Genomic DNA, 23,140 nt, shown 5'->3' on the forward strand with positions numbered 1-23,140 from the left:
AGGTTTATACATCCGTGGGATAATCCTACACGTACTGCGCTGACATTTAAGTCATTTCTCAGGTGGTGGGAGGGACTGTGACTGGGAAGGCGTTTCCTTCCACAGTGATGGCAGCGTCCATCTGTACCTAGACCAGCTGGCGGACGGCACAGCAAGTGTCCTGGGCGCCACTGAACTGGGCGCTTTTAAACGGCTGATGGTTGATGTTCTGTTATGTGAATTTTACATCCAGATTAAAAAAAATCAGTTGTCAGTACCTTGGAGACCTTTCCACGCGACTTTAACTCCACTTGTGGACAGCCAGCTTGTTTCTGAGTCTCTGTGACTGTAAATCGTGCTTCAGAACAACCTCCCTGCACTCCCTTGACTGCACAGGCACTTCTAAGGGAGGCCTGGAGCGAAGTTACCGAGGGTAGGTGTGCCCACTCTGATGGCGATGCCCAACCTCCCTTCAAGAGGATGCACACTGGGGACTGAAGGTCACCCAGGAAGCTGGCTTCTATCCTGCAAAGTTCTCTCTCCTGGGGAGGCCGGAGGCTGTGAGTGGTCTCTAGCCACGTGTGAAAACCCGAAATACCACGCGTGGAAACTGGGCCTGTGGGGCGCTTTCTCCGCAGTGTAGCTGATGTCGGGTCCCAGTGAAATAAAAGATGGAACAGGCACACCCGCTCCATGCCCGGCTCTACTCCATCCTGAAGCTGGGCACCAGGCCGGCCTCAGGGGTCCTGCGGGGGCCGGACCTCGGCCTCCCAGCTCAGAGGACCCCCTGCCTTCTGACCCCACAACCACGCCCTCCCGGTCCCACACCTGGGGACCACCTTCACTGATTTCCAAGAAAGAAAACAAAATCCGCTCCCCCACGTGGGGTCCATTCTAGCCTCTCCCGAAGCCCCGGCCTGGTCCTCTGGAGACAAGGCGGCCCGCTCGGCCTCTGCAACCGGGCCCTGGCTCTGGTCCTCCTGGGGGCTTATGGAGACTATTTCCCCAAAGATGGGGCTCGCCCTACGACAAATCGTCATACCAGCTGGTCCAGCAGACCACGCTCTGAACCTCGCTCCAGGATACGTCTGGTGTTCGACCCGGATGAGGAATGAACCGTCTCCTTGTGGGGAGGCTGTCGCCCCCCAGGTCCTCCCTCCCAGCTCTGCACACTCCGCACCCCCTGTGCCCTCGTCAGGCCACCCTCTGTCAGGCCCAGGATGCCCACCGGCCTAACACGGGCAGGTCCGGGGAGAGCATCGCTCTCCCACCTGGCCCGCCCCCCTCACCCCCACTTCCTCCAGACGCAGAGACACCGCTCCTCCCTGGACCGTCACGCCTCCCTCTTCCCCGGAGCTGCCCTCAAGGCCTGCTCACCGGCTCTCTCTGTCCCGAGCACGACGCAGGAAAAGGGACAGTGAGGTGTCTCCCCTCCCTCAACTCCAGCCCCTTCCTTCCTGCCTTTCCTCAGTCAGGAGAAGGGAGTTTATTTTAGGATTTTTTTTTTGTTGACAGAAAACACCTCAGGAATTACATCTGGAGCAGAATCTTACAAAGGTGATGTCTTCCAAGAATCCAATTACTCAGATTCTCTCTGACGTGAAGTCTTTAACTCCCAAGGGTTTGGGTTCAGCCTGCAGGGGCAAGCATCCCGCAACGGAGAGGCTGGAGGGGTGACCGGGTTCCCGGGGGACGGGAGACACCTGTTACGTCTCAATCCCCAGAAGCACCGAGGCTGCCTCTAATTTTCTGCGAGCTAATTGTTCCGAGGCCCTGAGGGACCCTCCACACCACTTCTGCAGAGACTTCATTCCCTGGCAAGAATAGCCTTTTATTTTAACTTTTTTCTGGTGAGCTTAACCCATTTAATCCCACCTAATTCTTTAATGAAGCTCTGTTTTCCACATGGACTGTCACATTCGTAAATCATTTTTGCTTCTATTCCGGAAGCATTGAAAAGATGGTCGGGTTTGCTTAACTTGAGCTGTGCCTACACTATGTCAAAAACAAAAACAAAAACAAGAAACGCAAACAAAAGCAGTTAATCAATTCGATCGTCAATGGGTTAAGCTGCTTGCTTTGCTGAACTAGCTAGTGAGTTAGTCAAAATGATTTAAGGGAATTAAGTGGATTCCCTTAAAACGATCAACTCTTACTGACAGCTTGATTCCAGGAACTCTCCCTGGTAATTTTGGTGCTCCCTCCCTTTCTCCTCTGAACTTTGGGGGATTCTGCAAAGTCTGGTGATGTCACGTGGCTGAGTCGTGCAGAAACAGTGTAAGGCACGTCGTCCAGGACCCAGCACCCGTCGGGGAAGCGCTGATAACCTGGTGCTGCAGGCACGGAAAGCGGGCTATAAATAACCAGAATCCTGAGAATTTTCAGTTCTTCCTGTGGGGAGTTCAGCAGACTCATATCTACAGATTTCAAAGGGACTCAATTTAGTTTTTTAGAAAGTGCAAAGGGGCACACATGGACCCTCCTTGTGGTCTCAGAGGGCTTCCTGGCGGTAAACCCCCAAACGAAAAGTTTGCTCTCAACTGCCACTCTGGGCAATGGCTGGACTCAGACAGGGGCCCTGTATCAGCCAGGAGCCAGGCTTTTTCCTTAACTTTGAAAAGATTATATTCCGAGCGCATCTTGGAAGGCAGAGCTGTGTTCTAGGTGATTTTTCTTCCATCCCCCTCCAGCTCCCCTCTCTGCCGCTCAGCTCACGTGCCTGCAGCTTGCAGGGCACCTGACTGGGGCCAGCACCTGCAATGGATGCTCCCTGCCTCCGTCTTTGCAAGCCTAGGTCTCCAAACCCCGAACCATGCAGACCTCAAACTCACGTCCACACATGCACATACACACATACGCATGCACTCCTCACTGTAACTTAAAGATGTTGGCCCCTTCTTCAAAGCCTCCTGAGAATTTCTCCCCTTTATGGTGGATTTTCAAATACAATGATCAGAGCAGTCGAGGAGGGAGAGACATGAAGGTCTATCAGTTGTGATGAGGTGCGAGCCTTCAGAGCGCCTGCTGAGAGCAATCGTCTGTCTAGGTCTCTGTTTCCCGCCCGCAAAATGAAGGCAGCTGATAAAAAAGAATGAAATCATGCCATTTGCAGCAACAGGGATGGACTCAGAGAGGATCACACTCAGTGAAGTAACTCAGAGAAGGCCAAATATGGGACAGCACTCATATGTGGAATCTAAAAAACAAGAAGACGTAAATGAGCTTATTTACAAAACAGAAACAGACTCACAGACACAGAAAACAGACTTATGGTTACCAAAGGAGGAAAGGTGGGGAGGGATAAATTGGGAGTTTGAGATTAGCAGATACAAACTACTACATACAAAATAGATAAAAAAACAAGGTCCTGCTGTGCAGCACAGGGACCTATATTCAATATCTTGTAATGGCCTATAATGGAAAAGAATCTGAAAAAGAATATTTATCTATGTGTAATTGAATCAGTATACTGCACACCGGGAACTAACACAATGCTGTAAATCAACTATGCTTCCATAAAAACAAATTAATAAGAAATAAAGTAAAATGAGGGAGGCTGTGTTTGCCACAGGTTGAGAAGCACGGGTAGGGTCCCGTTTTCAAGCCTCTTTAAGCATCAGCGTGCGGTGGTGCTGGCAAAGAACAAAGTATCCTGCTGCTCCGGGCAGAATAATTAAACCAAAATCTCCTGAGTCCCACCTCTGTGCCCGCCTGTCACACTGATCACGGGAGATTCCCGAGAAAAGAGTCACCGTGTCATCTGTCTACGGTCGCCCTGCGCAGTCCAGCGGGACTCCCACATTTCGCCCACGGCTCTGGGGCCCTGTTCACATTCATTAGGGGGAGGAAACAGTCTTTCATTCAGATAAGCAACGTGACTGCTTCAGGATGAGGTCTGTAGTTCATGGAGTGCTGGGATGCGTTACCGTTAATAAGACGAAGGAAGCTGTCTTTCTGCGGATGGAAGATGGGGGCGGGCGTGCAGCTCAGCCTCTCCCCGCAGAGGCGGTGACTGAAGGGGTGGCAGTGGCTCCCGGGGCCGAGATGGGGCTGGCACCACACTGGAGACCAGGTCAGAGGTGCTTCCCCCACTGCCGTCCTCGCAGACCTGGGGGCCCATAGAGCAGACATTAGTGGCAGCAGCTCTTTGCGGAAAACCGCCCTCAGCAGTCTTGTCGCTTCAGCAACATTGTCACCACATTTAAACCAGGCACCCCCATGCTCTGCTCAGCTGGGCACAAACACACCTCTCAGGCCCTTTGATCACACAATACCTTGCCTCATCTGTTGGTTCTTTCCATGGATCAAAGAAGAAGGAATGGAGAGTACGTACTTAACAGATGACCACGTCGCTTCCACGCTTCCCCTTCGTGGTCTTGCGGACAGACTGCATGAACGAAAGGGCATCTGAGGAAAGATTACAAGACGTCGACAAGTCTGCATGTGGTGGGGGGTGGCGACGGGCCTGACCCCCATCTCCACGATTACCTGAGGTTGCCTCCCATTTTCCTTTTAAAACCCTTCATGGTCAAGCAGACCCTTCGGGACGGTTTCTGGGGACACACGTCTGCCTTCTCCCCAGATGGCCAGCATTCTGATTAAAAGCAACTTTCCTTTCCACCAACACTTGCCTCTCAGGAGTTGACTTTCGAGCGGCCGGCCCCGAGTCAGAACGTCAGACCACGAGGTAGTCACTCAGAGAGGACTTACCTGGAGGTGCAAGGACCCCCCCAGATATACGGTGGGGGGCAGGGTTGCGGCTTACATCTGTGTTCAAAACAGATTACAGGATGAGCTATAATTCGGTTATAGTTATGTATTACACAATCCTTATTAAACACAATAAACTATAATAGATTATGAGCACTAACGGTGGCACACGACGAGCGTTTAGAATTTTGGTCTTTATACCCAGAGGCTGCATCAGATTCCAAACGGAGCCAACACAGCCAGGAAGGTTTAATACTTCACATTCGACAGAAGCAGATCCGGGTCCCATTCGCAGTGGGCAATCCAGTTTTCCGGCCTTCGTTTCGTCAAATCCTTTCAATCCATCGTTCCCTGGCTCCATCAGCCCCACAGGCTCCCTCCGCTTCCTGCTCTATTCTAGGGGGCGGGCTCGGCTCCAGGGTAAGTGGTCTCTCTCACCCTGAGGGAACTCGCTCATCCGCCTGCTCCCCAATCTCTTCTTCTTGTGAATCTCTCTCTTTCCATCATTCTTTCCTTAAATGTTTAGATTTAAAGTCTTTTGCCGTTTTTTCCTACTTTTCGCCCAGCTTTATGAAGTTACCAGCTATAAACAAGAAAGGACATTAATAAGGTACAGGAAGTCAGAAGCCACGTTTTGCCCCCTTCTGCTCGCCACGGAAAACGCCAGGAACAACATCAGATAAAAAGCCGTCGGGGGGCTCTGTACCCAGAGCCAGCGGGGGGAAGCCGTCCTGCGTGCTTACACTCGGTGGTGCTGGTTTTGGCAAAGGACAGCCGATGACGACATCCTTGTGGCACCGGAGGACAGCTTTTCATTTAGTGAAGACCAGCTGGGGTGTGTGGATTTGAAATCATGTTTCAACGAGCTGATTCTTCTCAGTATCGCAGGGAAGTGCTTTTCTATTAGAAAAAAGGCCAGCTTTGGAGCAGAAGGAGGAGTCTGCCTGCTGGCCAGGACGGACGCGCCGCCCTGTGTCTCTGGCAGTGCTGCTGTTAGCGCCAGCCTGGAGGCGCTTGTCGATCGTGTCCCCCTTGTGACAGCGGATTCATCCTTGTCTACAGGACACTGAGAAGTATCCTACACGAACCCAGTGTCCACCTCCTGCTCAGCCAACAAGGCCAGCGGGCCGGTCACACAACAGCGTCCCTGGGAGCCCACCCACGTGGGGCAGGCACGTCTCAGCGGCGGCGGATGGGCTGAAAGCTGGAGTTGCTGTGTTTTGGTAAAGAGGCTCCCAAAGCACGTCTGCAGGGTGGCCACCCAATTCTGGAAACACAGATGAATACCTGATACAAGGTTTAATATTCCATGATGAAATAATTTCACTGGTGTTTCCAGACCTGGTGCCACCGCGTCCCAAAAGGGGTGGAGCCCACTGCACAGGAGAGAGCAGAGCCAGACCCCGCGCTGCGCCATCGCCCTGGACGTCCGGGCATCGGGCCAACCGGTCACAGATGCCCACGTGAGTCAGAAAAATAGGTTCATGCATAATAAAGAGATCACCAACTCTGCCTTCTAGCTGAGCCCGCACCCTGCAGTCACGGAGGACGCTGAGCGAGCCGATTAGCAGCGTTCATTGCTCTCCCCCGTCCCACGAGAGTGCTTCATGCTAGATCCCGAGTAATCCAAATCCCAGCGCTCAGCATTCCGCCGTCTCTCCCCAGCCCGTGCGTGCCCCCGACTCCCCCGCCCCGCCCCGCCGCGCCGTTAGACGGTCAGCAGCTGCAGCATCCTGCTCTGGGGAAGCCTGTGGTCTTGACGCGGGAAGCCCCATAAAAAGACCCGCAGGACCCCCAGGCAGGGCCACTACTCTCCTGCCAACACCATCTGGTTCCCTGGCCCACAGACTCTATCTCACTTTTTGCCTCTGAACCGGCTTACTTACCCCTAAAATTCTATTGGTTCCCTGAGCTCACTTCTGACTGGTTATTTCCTTCACTCCTGATTGGTTATTTCTCTTCCTCCTGATTGGCCCATTTCCCTAACTTCTGATTGGTCCATTTGTAGTACTTTATTTGCATGGAGCTCACTCCTGATTGGTTATTTCTCTCCCTCTTGATTGGTCCATTTCTACAAAGTTTGTTCCTAATTAGTCAACTTTTGTTATAACTTATTTGCATATGATGTTGCTAAGTGTAAACTGGCAGCCTATAAAAGCCTGTGTAAAGCTATGTATGGGTTTTAGAGCGTGGAGTGTTAACTCCTCTGTGCCTGCTGGCGTAATAAACCTGAGTTCTCCAACTCTCTTGAGTGCTGCTTGGTTTCTCCCCTGGATCCAGGTTGCTGTCACAGCTGAGCTGTAACACGTTTTTTCTGCAACAGTCTCTCTAGCAAGGAGGCTGCAGTGTCTCTGGACTTCTTCTGTGTCAGCTGTGTGTGTGTGTGTGAGAAAGAGAGAGCGGGCGAGAGACAGATACAGACACAGAGAGGGAGAGAGACAGAGACAGAGAGGCAGGGAGAGACATACACACACAGAGAGACACAGAGACACACACACACACACACACAAAACACACAGAGACAGAGAGAGAGGAGCTATAACATGCCTACAGCCTGGCCTCCACATCCTGTTTGCTGTATTCTATTAGGAGCAACAAGCTAAAGGCGGTGAATTAGGAGAATTAGACCTTACCTTTTGATGGGGAAAGAGTCAAAGAGTTTGTGGGTATGTTTTCAAATCACTGTAGACGTTTCTGGCCTTTGCACAAGAAGAAGCACAAGCAGAGGCACCTGAGTGGCTCAACTGTGTGATCAAAACCCAGGCTCCTTCGCCTCCTTTCTTCTTAGCATCTTTAAGGAGTTGGCTTCTCATGTTATGTTCACACAATGGCTGCTGCCTCTCCAGCCATCACATCTGTCATCCAGGCAGGATGAAGGCTGAATGCGGTTTGTCTCCCATGCCCAACTCCCTGCTTGAGCGGGAAAGCAAAAGCTTTCTCATAAGCCGTTCAGCTGACTTCCTCTTAGATTTAATGGCCCCAGATTGTGTGGCATGGCTGCCAGGAGCTCAGCTGGGCTGGGAGAGAGCACTGAGCAGTCAGGGGTTAAAGAGCAGCCGAAGAAAGCCACAAGGAGTAACAGTGAAGCCTCCAATCACCCAGTGCAATGACACCAGCGCAAGGCGATGTGCAGAAAGCACCTACCACACTCAGGAGGCTGGAGTTAAGGACTTGGGGAATGGGGCAGGGAGGGGGCCAGGTGCAGGAGAAGGGCCAGATATGCAGAAGTGCTGAGTCCTGGAGAGGAAGCGTCTTCAAGGTTCCCCCTGGAGGAGACCTAGGAATTGAGGCACCAGGCTCCCTGAGAGCCTGCAGCCCTGCCGTGCACCAAGCTCTGGGAGGCTCCCACCCGAGGTCTCCCAGGGAAAGCCTTTCAAATGGCCTTGTTGTGCCAGAGAAACCGCAGGCAGGTTTTCAACCAGGAGCCGGACTCCTCAGGCCCCACCTCGCTACTGCAGAGGCTGGAAAGCTGAGAATTTTTTTCTCTAACCTCTACAATAAAAGAAGACAGGGGTACAGGGGCCGGAATGTATGTTGAGGGAACAGAGCAACATTACCTGTCAAACAGCGTAAATTCCCAGAAAGGATGCTCGACTTCATGATAGATATGTGGACGTTTATGATGCAACTGTGAATTTTTAAACATATTCTAATGTGTATATGTAATAGACATCAAGGAAAAGAAAGAGAGAAAATGTGAGTATGAGAAGAGAAAGCCAGGGAAAAACCGGGGAAGGAGGAAATGAGAGGAATGGGCAGGGACAAAGATGGCTCCTCTGAAGCCCAGGAGGATGGGAGGGAGGGACCCCAGGAGGATGGGAGAGGAGGGGAGGGACCCCAGGACAACAGGAGGGGAGGGAAGATACCCCAGGAGGACAGGAGGGGAGATCGGGGGCCCCACAGGACAGAGGGGAGGCTGGGGACCCCAGGAGGATGGGAAGGGAAGTTTGGGACCCCACAGGACAGGAGGGGAGGTCAGGGACACTGCAGGATAGAAGCAAGGTCAGGGACCTGAGGTTCAGTTTCTCAGCCCCAGGTCAGGTTGGTGTTGGTTTCATTGGATGTGCAATGGGTGTCAGGCCTATGTGCCCTGTCCCTCTGCCTTGTCTCACTGCATCATGAATTTGTTTTTGCCTGTTTTGGGCAGTAGTAGATAACCCCTCTGTTAGCAAAAAAGATGGATAATCCAGAATGAATCCTGCAGTTTTCCAGACCCTTCCTCAAGCAGAAGGTTCTGGAAATGAACGCACCCTACCCCCCATGTTTCAGAACCACCCCCTCTGTGAGACTTTCAGCTGCCGAGGATTGACTGTGCTCATGTTAAAAAAGAAAATTCTTCCTGCTAAATTCATTTCTTTAACACTTAATTTTTTTCTGCCAAAGTCGGATGAATTAGCAGTGACTTGGCAGCCAATTAAAATTCACAGTAATTTTGTGACCCTTGGGTCAGAAACAGCTTTCCTACGACCCGTAGGAGGGGTGTCTCTGGGGTTTGTTGGGCGTGAGAGAAGTTCACACCCTGCCTGGGGTGCTGACCCCTGAGCGGGGTGACGGCAGCATCTGAGCAGCCAGGTGGCCCTGAGTTCCCCTCCAGGCAATTTCTCAGCACGAGCGAGAGGCTCTGAGGCCACAGCCGCCCAGCAGGGATGCTCAGCCGCTGGTCGCTGTCCATGTGGATCAGGAAGAGACGCGGGAGAGGGTGAGAGCAGGGCTGGACCACTCTCCCGGGCGGGGGGAAGGGCGCTGTCACTGGGGTGTCACTCGTGTGACAAACACTCTCACAGTGCAGTCAGTCTTCTTCCCATGGGCCGGCGACAGGACCGTTCAGCTCAGTGTCTGTCAGAGACTCTCTCCGGATGTAAAACTCACGTAGAATTTCCCCATTCTGGCAGGATTAGAAAGCTCTCAAATTCCTGGTCGTGGACAATCCTTTTTTGTTGAGGGTCATTCCACAGAGAAAAAACACTCTTCAGCCTTAAGTCATTAAAAGGACTGGACTCAGGCAGAAGGGCCCTTCATGTCTCTGTGCTACAGAAGAGCGAACGCTTTCCAGCTCGGAGCATCAGGGACAATGACATGTCACTGACGCTGTGCGTCAGAGGGACAGAAGAGAAAGACTGTACAAAAAGAAACGCAAGCAGGGCCAGCAGCCGGAGGGCAGAGGTGGAGAGACTTCTATCCACCGCATCCTCACAGGCGCTAAATCTGGACCAGGGAAACAGGAATTTTAACCAGCTGCCAAGCATTGGGGTCATGTGTGGCACAGAAAACAAACTTGTGTTTTCTCCTTGTCAGTTTTAAACAGAGGGGCTGTCACTCGAGCCAGTGTAGCTACTACGCGCACAGCAGGGGGACCCAGCGCTGCCGGCATCCTGTCTCAGCACGATGTCATCGGGCTGTCCCTCCACCATGCTCCACCAGCCTGCCCGTGACACTTGTTGTCCGGGTGCCAGCAGCTCCCGGGCTCCGCCGCAGCCCTCCGTCCCAGGAAAGGGGACCTGGGTGACACTGCTCTTCCAGGAGGCAGCCGCTGAGACCGCATCTCCCTGGCCCGCTGTCTGGCCCCCTCAATTACATGGGTCACATGCAATCTTCCCAGTTACTGGTCTGGGGCCGATTTCCTTCAAGTCAATTTAACAAAAGAATATTAAATAAAATATTACGACTGGGTGCTGGTCTCTGTGTCCAGACCACGTTTCTGGGTAGGATCTCAGAAGAGCTGTCCGACCCTTGGCAACCTGGCAAGAGTGGCCGAAGCCCCAGAGAGCCCGCAGGTGTCTAGGGAAGAGGGCATATTAATTCACCCCACGAGTATTTACCGACGCCACCCCTTTCCTAGTCTCAAGGGACTGACATTCTGGCAGGGGAGATGCATAACAATCTGTCATCGAACGAACAATGAGCTGAGCCGCTCCCAGCACCTGCTCTGGAGAGCAGGACCCCAGCCAGCGGGATGAGAACGGGCTCCCTCAGCCACGTGGTCGGCGCAGGTCCCAGGCCGACTCTGAGGCCAGAACAAGCGTCTAGAGGAGCCGGCAGGACTCGGAGCAGGAGCGGATCCCAGGCGGGCGCCCTGGGGGGCGGCACTGGGTCTCACTCCATCCGTGGTGGGAGCCAAGGGCGGATGTCCCGCCGGGTCATGGTGGGGCCCTGGCCGCAGAGCAGGGACAAAGGGCCAGGCCACTCTGATCACTCTGCACAGGAGGGCCCATCCCGTCAGCTCACCTGGAATCCGTGAGCTTGGTGTGCGCCTGACAGGCTGGTTTTCAATCGCATGTTAGGTCATTACATCCTTAGAACAGGGGCTGCCCTGAGCCGTCCTGAAGAATTCACTCTGATCCAGTGACCGTGAAAGCACCCGCTTTGAACACAACAACAGGCCTGGGAGAAACAGACCAGCAGGTCTGGAATCCGAGGCTGCAAAACAAGATTCCACTGATTAGTGGTCCTTCCTTCCCACCCGTGCTCACGGCCGCATCTCCAGCACCCAGCACAGAGGCAGACACGTAGCTATTTGCTGAAAGCATTCATATGTTAGCCCAGTAAAAGCTCAAGAAATACAATCAAACCTCAGGAGTACAGTGCCCCAACCAGCTCACAAAGCAGCCCTGGACACGAGCCTTGGCATCTGAAGGCCATCCTGGTAGAAGGGTGGGATGGGCCCACACCCACTCCAACCTCAGTGTGCCGGCATCCAGCATCCGGGGCTGCTCAAAGTGTCCTGAGCTGCCTGACCACGCGGACGGTTCCATCTCCGGCCCGGCCCCCGGCCCTCCACGCCCTCACCCTCCAGAGAGACCCGGCAGACAGCGTCTCACTGACCCGAAGGGCCCTGTGGGCAGCAGCCCCCTGCTTCCCAGTGGCCTTCTCCTCTGCCTCCTCCCCACTCTGCCCCCTGAAACAGGGGAGTCTCTTGTGGGAGCGATCGAGCCCTAAATCACTATTTTTATTTCTTGGAGCAAACTTAAGGCTGAGAACGGTTCTGGAATGACCGCCCTGGGGACAAAAGCCCATCTGGAAGGATGAAGAATGTGAAACGGATCCTTCCGCGATCCCCACAAGAACAATTACCGTATCTTCCTTTCCGAGAATTCCTGCCAATTCTTTATGGGGTCACCAGAAAGTTACATCGTAAGTGGAAACTGCATGGACTTATCTGGGGGGTGGCCCCCTGGTGGGAGGCAACCACGGAAACAGTGACAGCCGGCAGACAGGATGTGTGCACGCTGGGTCCTTCACGTCAGGAGGCGGAGTGGGGTCATTCGTCCATCCCCAGTTATCTTTTAAGTGACTACTGCGTGCCGGGCATCGAAGGCACTGGGGGGAGCCATGAGCCACCCAGCACTGCCCTCCTGGGGTTGATGGTTTCCTGGCCTTGGAAGACAGGCCATAAAGGCTCACGAAATACAGAGTCCAAGGTTAGCGTGTGACTTTCAGTCCTGCTTACAACACAGTGTGAAGAGAAAGTGCTTTTCCTCCATTATAGCCGAGAGTGGGATGGGCTCGTGGTCACAGTGTGAAAACCCCGGGAGTAACGGGACTTGGCCTTTCTGTGCCCTCCGTCTCTTCCCCAGCTGCAGAGCTCAGCTGCGAGGTGTCCGGCAAGGGGCCCGTCCTGCTGATGCTGTCACCGTGGGAACGACGCGTGTGGACGCGAACCACCAGGTTCTAACTCAACCGTGGCGACTTGATTAGGTGGTGAGCACGCGTGATCACAGAATCGCCGAGCGGCTGTCACTCCCCACCTCACGGCTGGACACGACCCGGCTCCAGGGAAAAGTGTCCATCGTGTCATCTCCTTTAGCGTCAGTAGCTCTTACATTTCAGCGTCAGAAGGATCCTCGATGAGTCTGTAACCGAGAGGTCCCAGCTTCTCCCCTAGAAACCCAGACTGAGGTCTGGGGAAGGGTCCAGGAAGGCGCATTTTACCACCGTCCCCGCTGATTCTGCTGCAGGGGGCACCATCCTTGGAGACCCACCGCCCCCAGACCTCCAGCCCCTCCCCCAGATCCCAAGCGTCTTGGCCGGGAGCTCCCCTTGGAAGGGATGGTGGTTGGAGCAGTCCGTTACTGGTTAAGTTTCTTCCTTTCTCTCATACGTTCAGCAAATACCATTTAGCAACGGATAAGTCTCAGGACCGGAGGTCCGCCTTACCGGAGGTAAGGACGTGTGTGCGCCAGCCACGGGCCCTGGAGGCAGAAGACCTCAGGACGACAGCGGGCTTGGCTGTGCTGAGCCCGCCTGACTGCGTCTGCTGCTCAAACACCCGAGCTTCTTTCTTCATCTCCTTCAAGTCTCTACTGGGCAACTCCTTTCATGGAAACCTCACTGGATCACCCTACATTAAACTCACACGAACCCAGGAACTCCTGGGTTCCCCAGAGTGCCCCCCAGCCCCGGAATAGCAGATCTCTGCTTCTAGCTGCTCCCCTCCCTCTGGCACCGGACCCCTGACCCACCACGGGCCCTGCTCCAAGGCGTACCCAGAGCCCTCTGCTCCTCCAAGCCCCAATGCTGTGCCTGGAGTGGCAGCCGCCCCCTCCCCATGGCGCCCCAGCTTCTGCCCCAGCCCCCCTCAGATTGCTCTCCACACAGCACCAGAGCCACCCTGTTCAAATCAAAGTCTGACCCGGTCACGTCTCTGCTCCAAGCCGGCTCTCTGCATCACTCCAAATGACAGCCCGAGCCCTGGTGAGAGCCCACTATGTCCCGGCTGCCCCTCCCTCCCCCAGCACAGCCGGGCAGTCCCACGGGGGCGCCTGTGAGCTTCGCTTCTTGGAATCCTCTCCCTCGCTGTGTCCCCACCGCCTGCTTCCTCATCTCCCCCGTCTCTAACCAGCTGTCGCTCCTCAGTGGCCTCCTGTCTAGTCTCTGGACACCCCTCCTTTTCCCCATCACTCCCTCTTTGCACTGGCATCTCTCTGTCTTTCGATTTTCACCTTGTTTCTTGTCCCTCTGCCTCCTGGAACGCAGCTCCATGGAGGAGGCTGCTCTGCCGCATCCCTGGGGCCTGCAAAGCTGCTTAATCCATGAGTTGAGTTAAAGAGTGAACAAAAATAAATAAAATTATAATCCCTCCACACTATCTCCTCTCTGATCTATTTTCTCTGTAGGATTGACCTTCACCACCCCCGCCCCACAGTATCGTGCACAGTTTACATACTCACTTCGCTGGCGGCCCGCCTTTCCTGACTAGACCTTACGAGCCAGGACTTCCACCACACTCACACTCGCATCCTTATTGCCGAGAAGGGCACTTGGGTCTTACACTTAATAAACACCCACTGAGTGAGTGATCTCTCGTGCAGAGTTAATGTTTGCGCAGAGTACCAGGTGGACTCTTAGCAAGACCGGGGGAGTTAAAGTGTGGTCATTTACACACTCGTGTGAGCAGGACCGGGGTCAGAATTTGGGTCTGTGCTGGCACAGTGCACCGCCCATCTGCACAAGGAGGCCTGGGAGCAGAGGCCGGGTGGGGCCGAGCAGGACGGCTCTCTGGGCTGCAGACCCTCCTGTCCTCTGCCCCGGCCCCTGCTATCTGTCATAAACAACAGCCAGAGCCTGTCTGTGCGCCTCTTCCCGAGGGAGTCTGGGTCTGGGGTCCCCACCTTCCTCACCACGGTCCCTCTTGCATGGCCTGGCGAGCTGACTGCCTGCGGATTCTTTTTAAATTAAGTAAATAACTTAAATGATTGAAGTTGAGTTGATTTACAATGTTGCATTAGTTTCAGCTTACTGCAAAGTGATTCAGTCATGAGTGTTTTTCTTCAGATTCTTCCATGATAGGTTATTACAAGGTATTGAATACAGTTCCTGTGCTCTACAGGGGGACCCTGTTATTTATCTGTTTTATATACAGTAGTGAGTGTCTGCAAATCCTAAACTCCGAATTTATCCATTCCCTACTTTCCCCTTTGGTGACCATAACTTTGTTTTCTATGTCTGAGAGTCTATTTCTGGTTTGTAAATAAGTTCATTTGTGTCATTTCTTTAAGAGTCTATATGTAAGTGACATCATGTAAGTGACAAAACTTGTCTTTGTCTGATTCACTTGGTATGATAATCTCTAGGTCCTTCCATGTTGCTGCACATGGCAAAAATCCCATTCTTTTTTATGGCTGAGTAGTGTTCCATTGTAAAATATACCACAACCTCTTTATCCAGTCATCTGTCAATGGACATTTAGGTTGTTTCCGTGTCTTGACTACTGTAAATAGTGCTGCTGTGAACATTGGGGTGCAGGTGTCTTTTCTAATTAGAATTTTCTCCAGATCTATGCCCAGGAGTGGGATTTCTAGATTTCATTTATTCTTTTGTTTTCTCCACTGGGTTGTAAGGTTTGTACAGGCAGGGGTCATTTCTGTCTTGTTCACTGCTGTACTTTGAGCCTGACACAGAGTTGGGTTCACAGTCGGTACCCAATGAAGGATGGTTAGTTTAATGATGGAGGGAAAGGAAGACTCAGGCAAACAAAATGGGTGAAGAGGACTCAGGGGATCAGAGAGGGCAAGTGTGCTGTGCACCCGGGACCGAGGTTTCTGTGAGGCATCACATACAGAAATGTACAAGCAGATACAGAAGACTATGGCAAACACGGGGGGCCCTGGGTAGAAAGCTGATCTTTGGTAAGCTGGGGGAACCACTGAATTATTTTGAGCAGAATGGCCCAGGATGCTTCTTTTGGAGGATAATCTGGCGCTGGAAGCAGGTTGAAAGGAGGAGGAGGAGAAAAGGCAAAACGGGCTGCAGTGGCCGCACCAGACAGTGAGAAACACCCAATCTGAACAGCGGCTGAGGGACTGGAAAGGAGCAAAGAGAAGTGAGAAACACTTTGAGGGGAGAACCCGGATGTGGAGGACAAAGGCGGCACCTGAGGCCGGGTCACATGGCTGCAAGAACGGCAATGACTTCCATGGAAAAACAGAGAAACTGCAAAGATGGTGCAATTAGTCAGGAAGAGCATGAGCTTCCTCCAGAACTTTGGAGCTTGAAACATGCCCCGGACAGCCTGGTGGAAATGAATCGAACAGGAAATCCAGGACTAGCATCGAGAAGCACTGTCTCCCTGTGAAGCCTGGATCCTGCAGTGGCCATAAGAAGAGGCAGGTGAACCCTGGCTTTCCAGGACTTCAGCTGATGTGGACATGGAAAGTTTTTGAACATCGTTTAAAGAGTTGTTTAATTTTCCGAAAATATTTAGTGACCTTTTTATTAAATGGGGCAACACTGCGAGCAGCTCGGTGTATTCTTTTACCCCTGGAACTCCTGGACTCAGGGGGGTCCTGCCTTTGGGATGGGCGCTGTCGTGCAGACATCCGACAAGCTGGTGGGAGAACGTACATGATGGAAGTCTGAGAGGATCCGTACCAAGGCGAGTGCTTCACCCCTGCGCTTCGCTGCTCTGCGCAGATCCACGCAGTCCATCCCCTGGAGGCTCAGAGGAAGCTGATGTGTGAAACCAGCAACCTACTAGAATTGAACTTACTTACTACACTTTGCCATCTACCAAAAGCAGATATGCAGGGGTTTTAATTCCACCTGCAATCTTAAAAAATGTTCAGTACAGATGGGGCAAAATGTTAGTATTGGTTAAATCTGGATGGTGGGTACTTGGTGACCTATTATGTTATTTTCTGCACTCTGTAAGCTTGAAACACAGTAGCTTATAATTAAAAAAACAAACTTCAAAAAACAGATGTGCAAAACACGACTGAGATTCTGAGGGTCAGGCAAGTCTGGGAAGATGACCTTCAAGAAGCAATGGAGTGACCCCACTTTCCAAAGTTCCAGTCTCCTCCAAGAACAAAAGGCCATGGTGGTGACTGGAATGTTCGAGGTCATGGGACAGAGGGGGAGGTAGGCATTCTCTCTGCAGGATATGGGTCCCGTGTGTCTATAACAGTCCTCGCAAGGCCACCGCCAGCCTGGGAAGCCGCAGGCCCACCAGACGCGCTCCCGTGTCGACGATGAAGTGTAACCCAGCACGGTGACAGAGGAATCTCCTCCACATCCAGCCCACATCGTGCCTCTGAGCCTGGCTTGGTTCCGAGGACGGGGCCACCATGTCACTTACCCCATGGTGCCTTTCCGAGCAAACACACCACAGCTGTGCATCTTGGGCACCACCAGCTCCTTCAGGGCTGTGGGACCGAGGGAGGTGGGAAAGAGTCCCCAGTGACAGTCCCTCCCGGCTCCCCAGAGCTTTCCAGTTTCCTGTCCCCTCCTTCGGACAAGCCAACGAGAGCCTCCTTCTGAGAGCTCATGACAGTCTGTTTACGACTTATGCTCTGGGAAACCCAGCATTTCCCAAAGCTGACGGACATCTCCTCTGCCCCCTGCCACATCCTGCACTCAGACCCATGTTGGAAACACAGTGTCAGCCACCACACAGCAATGCTGCGCTGCACCAGCTCTCAAGACCAGATACACGGGCAATCCCGCTGAAAGGACAGGGCCTGGGAACCTGTGGGCTTTAGACTCTGCAAGGAGACGGGGAAAGACGGGACGCTGCCCTGCAGCCAGACCCGAAGTGGAAATCCTCCCAATAAAGCACCTTTCAACAAACCGAAGCAAACCCGCCTCTGATGTTCGAGCCTCTGAAATCGGTCAGCAGCCAGTCCACGGCGCAGGCCCTTGGGAATGGCTCCCACCCACTTCTCTGTGGGAGAAATGAGCCCACTCTCCCTGGGGCTGTGCTGTCTGAGGGCCCCCAACAGTTCCCCCTTCGTCAGGAGCACCCCCTCCTCCCGCTGCATCATCAGGGACAGTCTGCGAGAGTCCTTCCCGTGCCTGCGGGTCCCCACGCCACCCCACCGCCTGTCCCTGCCACCCTCACCACGCGGTGCCAGCCCTGAGACAGACTGGGCCAATGTGCCAATGAGTTCATGGTACCAAGCTGCCAGGACTTTTGGAACAAATAAGACTGAACATTCGGCTCTCGAAGCACCCCAAAGCCAGACCTCCTAACGTCCTTCCATCAAAGCATAGGAGTCCCAGGCTTTACTGTGGGGGAAGACTCGACCAGAGAGAGATTTTTAAGGTCGTACTGCAACCGAAAAGAAATGGACACGTTTCTAGAAACACACAGCCTGCCAAAGGTGAGTCAAGAAGAAGCAGATAATTTGAATAAATCAATCACTAGAAGTGAAACAGAATCTGTAATAATAAAAAAAATCCCTGCAAACAAAAGTCCAGGACCAATGGCTTTGCTGGGGAAGTCCACCAAGAGTACAAAGATCTTCAAACTCTTCCGACAGATTAAAGAGGAGGAAACACTCCCAAATTCATTCTATGAAGCCACCATCATCCTGATACCAAAACCAGACAAAGATACTACCAGAAAAAATATTACAGGCCGACATCTTTGATGAACACAGATGCAAAAATTCTCAACAAAATATTAGCAAACTACATTCAACAACACATGAAAAGGATCATACATTGTGATCAAGTTGGATTCATTCCAGAGTCACAAGGACGGTTCAACATACGCAAATCAACAATGTGAGACACCACACCCACAAGAGAAAGGACAAAAAAATGACACAATCATCTCAATAGACAAGACACCAACCATAACTTCTCAGAAGAAAACACAGGCAAAACTCTCTCACTTAAATCTCAGCGCCGCTCCCCCAGGTCAGTCTCCCACGGCAAAAGAAATGAAAGCAAAAATAAACAAATGGGACCCAGTTAAACTTAGAAGCTTTTGCACAGCAAAGGAAACCATCCAAAAAAACAAAAAGGCAACCTATGGAATGGGAGAAAGTATTTGCAAATGATGCGACCGACAAGGGCTTAATTTCCATAGGTTTGAAGCGCAAGTGCACATCGGACCCCCCCCCCCCCCCGCCCCGACCCGCAAGGTGCCGACCACGAGGCTGCCTCGCAGGCTGAGGATGCGCCTGCCTGCTGGGGCGTGGTTCGGGGCACCTGCCCCAGACACACACGAGTACTCTGAACTTCCAGGAACCCGCCCTCATCGGCGTGCTTCTCTGGCCTCCCTGAACGCTTTGGGGACACATTCGGGAGGGAGAAACCACCGGTCTCTTCTGCGGGTCACGGAGACACGAACACTGCCCGCCAACGTCATCCTAACAGTGGTAGTCCCCACGGTGTGTCCTGATGAGAGATGATGCAAGTAGTGCAGCCTCTGCTTCTTTATTCCGCCCCCCTCACCTGTCACCTTGGAAGCAGAAAACTACAACGTAACCGCGCTACACCCGTCCAGTCCTGCGGCGCCCCCCCGCGGGACCCACCCCTGCCGGCAGGGGCCTCCGCCCACCCCGTGCTCCGCTGGCGCCTGGCTCCCGAGCTAGGCCTCCGTGTGGGTGAGAGGCCCAGCCCGCCGTTCCCCAAGTGCCCTGGAGCAAAACGTCCTTGTTTTCTTTCTCTGGGAAACTGCAGCGCGTCCCCGCCCCACCAGGGAAGCCGGGCTCCCAGGCCTGCGTGGCCGGAATGGTTCCTGCGTCACTGACATCAAAGCGTGGCCGACGCCGCAGGTGAAATGAGGCCACTCTCCCGGCCGCACTGGAAGCTGGCGCGGCCCACGGGTCCCACAGGGCCAGTCAGAGGTGGCCGGCCGTCTGCTTTGGTTGTTTTGGGGAACAGCTTGATGGCTGGTGTGGCGGCCAGAAAAACACGCAGCCCCTGGGGCCACAGCCTTGGCTCCGTCCTGAATCCTTGAGCGAGGAGCCCCCATCAACCCGCCCGCAGCATCTCCACTCCCACCCACACTCCTGAGCAACCTTTGTCTTCCTTGGGTCAGCCACAAAGCATCTCTGCATTTTTTTTTATATTAAAAAAACTTTTTAAATGCTTACATGTGCATTAGAGCTGGTCGTATTACCTTTGTAATGTCTGATATTTTCGTAAAAAGTAGAACCTTAAACTTGAAAGTTATAAACAAAAATCAACAAGTGGGAATACCTCAAACGAAAAGGTTCTGCCCAGCAAAGGGAACCATCAACACGATGAAAAGGCAGCCTACTTAGTGGGAGAGAACACCTGCAGATTTTACATCTGTAAGATGAGGGAGATAAGGGGTTACTATCCAAGATGTATAAAGAACTCATACAACTGAACAGCAAAAACAAACAACCCAAGGAATACACGGGCAGAAGATCTGAACAGACATTTTTCCAAAGAAGACACACAGATGGCCAACAGGCACAGGAAAAGATGGCCAGTATTACTGATCGGCAGGGAAACGCAAGTCAAAGCAATAAGGAGGTATCCCCTCCCGTCTGCCAGATGGTTATCATCAAAAAGATAAGAAGTAGCTAGGGTTGGCAGAGGTGTGGAGAAAAGGGAGCCTCCTACACTGCTGGTGAGAATGTAAATTGTTGCAGCCACTGTGGACAACAGTATGCAGGTTCCTTCAAACACTAAAAATAAAACTACCATGTGACCCAGGAATTCCACACCTAGGTATTTATTTGGAAGAAATAAAAACTCTAATTTGAAAAGACACATGCACCCCAGTGTTCACAGCAGCACTATTTACAATAGCCAAGACATGGGAACAACCTAAGTGTCCATCCACAGATGATTGGATAAAGATGTGGTGTATTTATACAATGGAATACTACTCAGCCATAAAAAGGAATGAAATGCCATTTGCAGCACCATGGGTGGACCTGGAGATTATTATACTAAGTGAAGTAAGTCAGAGAAAGACAAATATCATATGATCTCACTTACATGTGGAATCTAAAAACAAACAAACAAAACCGTCAGCTCTTGGATACAGAGAACAGATTGGTGGTGCCAACAGTGTGGAGGGGCAGTGGACAGGGGGTCAAACTTCCAGTTATAAAATATGTAAGTCCTGAGATGTGATGCACTGCGTGAGGACTGTTTTAATGATCCTTACATATTCAAAAGTGGTTCAGAGAGAGGATCTTAAAAGTTCTTATCCCAAGACAAAAATTCCACCGTGTGGGAAAGGATGTTAACTAGACAATGTGGTGACGAGGTCACAACACACACGAGTTACTAGGTCACACACCTGACACGAATATGGTGTCCTGTGCCAACTGTATCTCACTAAAGAAAAAGGTTAGAAGTTCACTTACTCTTAATCTAATCTAAGCTTAGCTTGGGGCCCCAACACAGTGCCCCGTGTGCTGGCTGCGACCTCTCCCCTGAACAGCTTCAGGGATAGGTACCTGTGACCTCTACCCCACCCCCAGGCTCCTCCAGCTCTGGATGGAGGAGGCAGAAGCCCTCCTGCTGTTGAGGATGCCCTGAGTTCGCTGGATCGGCCTCAGTTTTGCCTCTCGACACTTGTGGGCTAAACCGCACCTTCTCCAGGTGCAGGCTGTTTGGGTAGCCGGTGACCACACCCTGGCCCTCCCTCCGAGGTCCCTCCTCCTCCCAGGCGCTGAGCTGCCCGCTGCCCGAGGTTCCCTGAGCATCTCTGATAGGCCGGCCCCTGGAGGACCGTGGTGCTGGGGGGTCTGGCTTGGGGCTCAGCTGTGGCTGCTGCGTGCGGGGCAGACGGCTTTGTTCTGAGCACTATGCGTCCATTCACGCAGTCCAGGGTTTAATGAGCTGTCCTGGGAACCACATTAAACGATGGCTTGTTTCTTCGCAGCAACGACATATTTGAGTGGTTGGGTTTTGAAAACCTGAACACAGAGCTGCCATTTACTTACAGATAGACTCTGTCTTGTGATTCGGGCTGTCTGATCTGGACTTTCAGAGAGCTTTTGTGATTCTGATTTTGCCCCTGAATGTATCAGCGTCCCCTCTACTTCTGTGTCACCTGCAGATAAAATAAGCCACTGATTGAAAAAAAAATCTCCTGTCACACAAAAATGCAGAGTGGCGAGGTATGCCTGTAACAGCCTTCTTTCAGATGGAAAAGGACCCATTAATTAGCAGCCGGTCGGTCTGATCCTTCCGGCATCTATAAACCTGCCCAGTCACCCGCCCCTCCCCCAGTGAGCCATTCTTCACGGCCAGCATCATCCAAGCCCCTGTCCCATTTGGAGCAATTACCTACCTTGTGAGTCTTTCAGGAGACAAGACCACCTCTGGGAGAGAAAGGGGGAAGATGCCGGCTGCTGGTTTCCCAGAGTCCTTTGCAGCGCATGTCCAGCCACTTGACCTGGGCGTCAGGCTCAACTTTGATTCGGGAGCCAGAGAGGGCAGGGCAGCTGCCCGCCTGACCCAGGAGAGCAGGGTGGGTCAAGGACCCAGGCCGTGGCCCTGAGGCCAGGAGCCAACCTAGGAGGCCTTGTGCGCCGAGGGTTTAAGGAGAATCTGCCTCCCGTGGGTAGCGGGTGGGGGTTGTCACAGTGGGGGGCTTTGTCCCCACCGGGGCCCCGTGGGGCTGGAATGACCTGTGCTTGGTGAGGGCCTCACCACCACGCCTGGCCCCAGAGAGTCATTGCTTCTGGAACTTCTATTTTTTATTTAAATTTAATTTTTTAATTGAAGTACAGTTGATTTACAATATTGTGTTAGTTTCAGGTGTACAGCAAAGTGATTCAGTTATGTGTGTGTATGTGTGTGTGTGTATTCCTTTTCATATTTTTCATTATAGGCCATTGCAAGATATTGAATATAGCTCCCTGTGCTGTATAGTAGGATCTTGTTGTTTATCTATTTTATATATAGTAGTTAGTGTCTGCTAATCCCGAACTCCCAATTTATCCCTCCCCACCCTGTTCCCCATTGGTAACCATAAGTTTGTTTTCTGTCTGTGAGTCTTTTTCTGTTTTGTAAATAAACATTCCTTTATATATATATATATTTTTTAAAGATTCCACATGAGTGGTATCAAATGGTATTTCTTTCTCTTTCTGGCTTACTGCACTTAGAATGATGATCTCCAGGTCCAACCATGTTGCTGCAAATGGCATTATCTTATTCTTTTTTATGGCTGAGTAATGTTGCATTGTATAAATATACCACAGCTTCTTTATCCAGTCATCTGTCAATGGACATTTAGGCTGTTTCCATGTCTTGGCTATTGTAAATAGTGCTGCTATGAACATTGGGGTGCAAATGTCTTTTCAAATTATATTTTTCTCCAGATACATGCCTAGGAGTGGGATTCCTGAGTCATATGGTAAGTCTATTTTTAGTTTTTTGAGGAATCTCCATACTGTTTTCCACAGTGGCTGCACCAAACTGCATTCCCATCAGCAGTGTAGGAGGGTTCCCTTTTCTCCACACCCTCTCCAGCATTTGTCACTTGTGGACTTTTGATGATGGCCATTCTGGCTGATGTGAAGTTATACCTCATTGTAATTTTGATTTGCATTTCTCTGGTAATTAGTGATACTGAGCATTTTTCATGTGCCTGTTGGCCACCTGTATGTCTCCATTGGAGAACTGTCTGTTTAGGTTTCCTGCCCATTTTTTGAACTTCTACAAAGGACTCTGTTCTCGCTGGTGGAGCAGTGGGGGCAGAGGACAGGAAACGCAGGGACAGAGTCAA

The 23,140-nt window shown here is 52.1% G+C and overlaps 1 long non-coding RNA gene across 10 annotated transcripts; it reads right to left on the reverse strand.

Annotated features, from left to right (window-relative positions):
- Positions 1-1,464: 1,464 nt before the first annotated feature.
- On the reverse strand, positions 1,465-21,769 carry LOC106729195. Of its 10 annotated transcripts, none has more exons than XR_004316341.1 (6): positions 12,844-13,172; positions 11,761-12,587; positions 10,915-11,106; positions 4,313-4,386; positions 3,906-4,087; positions 1,465-3,175 (listed from the first exon to the last, which is right to left on the reverse strand). It is a non-coding gene; the product is annotated as an uncharacterized LOC106729195 (long non-coding RNA). The 10 variants fall into 10 exon arrangements; XR_004316344.1 differs by adding an exon at positions 4,468-4,746 and having other exon boundaries at positions 11,761-13,172; XR_004316339.1 differs by having other exon boundaries at positions 4,313-4,746; positions 11,761-13,172.
- Between the last annotated feature and the right edge of the window lie 1,371 nt (positions 21,770-23,140).

The sequence above is a fragment of the Camelus ferus genome, chromosome 31 (genome assembly GCF_009834535.1).
Source record: "Camelus ferus isolate YT-003-E chromosome 31, BCGSAC_Cfer_1.0, whole genome shotgun sequence".
In the NCBI taxonomy this organism is placed as follows: Eukaryota; Metazoa; Chordata; class Mammalia; order Artiodactyla; family Camelidae; genus Camelus; species Camelus ferus.